Genomic DNA, 1331 nt, shown 5'->3' with positions numbered 1-1331 from the left:
TCAACACCCCATCCTGCTGCGCGCCCCCACCTCCCTCCCTTCCCCCACCTTTCAATCCTGGGTTGCTGCAAAGCGGGGGTTCAGGGTAGCGGAACTCCAGGGCTGGGCGTAGGAAACCAGGTTGGGGAAATGGGGTCCCAGATTATGGGCACGTGCACATGGGTGAAGAAGCTGTTGAAAATACAGCCAAAATCTTTTTCTGCTCTCCTCCCAACTCGTATTGCCCCCTCCCTACCTTTGAACAGTCGCCTTCCAACAGAAGCAACAATAAAGGTAAGGGAGGAAGAGAAACTACCTCGTAGCCACCTTCACTCCAGCCCAGCCCTACGATCCCGGCCCAGCGGGCTCGTGCGTTGCTTTATTTTCTTTTTTCTGAATGGCTGGCACGGCCCCGATCTGCCTAGATACTCGGGCCGCCTGCTCTCTCATTGGTCGTTGCTGCCACCCGGAGACAGAAGGCGCTGGGCTTGCACCGGCGGCGGCTAAAGTCTGCCTGGTAACAGAATCTGATTGGTCAATAGGGGAGGGAAAATCCAAAGTTGGTCTTATTTGAGTCAAGAGGGGGAAGTCCGGGTTAGGTTTCGGTTAAAACTGGGGTCGGTTGGGACTGCCGGTCCCAAGAGGTTCTTCTCTTAAAGGGACCGCAGGATGAAAGACCGGGCGGTCGGCTTCCTTTGGAGCTTTTTCTTTTGCCCTCTCATTCCGTGTTTCAGTTTTGCTTTTGGTCGTCAGAGCTACTGGAAGGAAAGAATCAATGGATGATAGAATAACTAGAAAATTATGAATAGTAGTGATGGAAGTTTGCTGTAAATTCACGTAACCCCCTTGTGATGAAAAACAAAGTTGAACCATTCCGCCCCACCCCCACCACTCGCATACAGGCACTTAAACCTGCAAACAGGCTCGCGTTCCTCATTGACAGGCGTCGAAACCTCAACAACTGTACCACATTAAGCTAAAATGCTCTTAGTATTCCTTGGTTTCCCGTGTGTACTTGATTTCCTTCCAAACAGTTGCTAATGCATTTGCATCCCCACAGTTCTGCACTCAGCGAACACGAATTTTGACTGACTCCCCCAGGGGATGCTGGACGCCCATATGAACTTTTTACCGTCAGAGAACATTGTACCGAATAGGTCGTGGGTTCTTCCCCCCCCCCCCCAAAGATTGGCACCTGAGCTAACATCTGTTGCCAAGCATTTCTTTTCTTCTCCTTCTCCCCAAAGCCCCCCAGTACACAGTTGTATATTCTAGTTGTAGGTCCTTCTGGTTGTGCTATGTGGGATGCTGCCTCAGCATGGCTTGATGAGCCGTGCTAGGTCTGAGACCAG

The sequence above is a fragment of the Equus przewalskii genome, unplaced genomic scaffold, assembly GCF_037783145.1.
Source record: "Equus przewalskii isolate Varuska unplaced genomic scaffold, EquPr2 ChrUn-10, whole genome shotgun sequence".
NCBI classification, from domain to species: Eukaryota; Metazoa; Chordata; class Mammalia; order Perissodactyla; family Equidae; genus Equus; species Equus przewalskii.
This window is presented reverse-complemented; position numbering follows the sequence as displayed.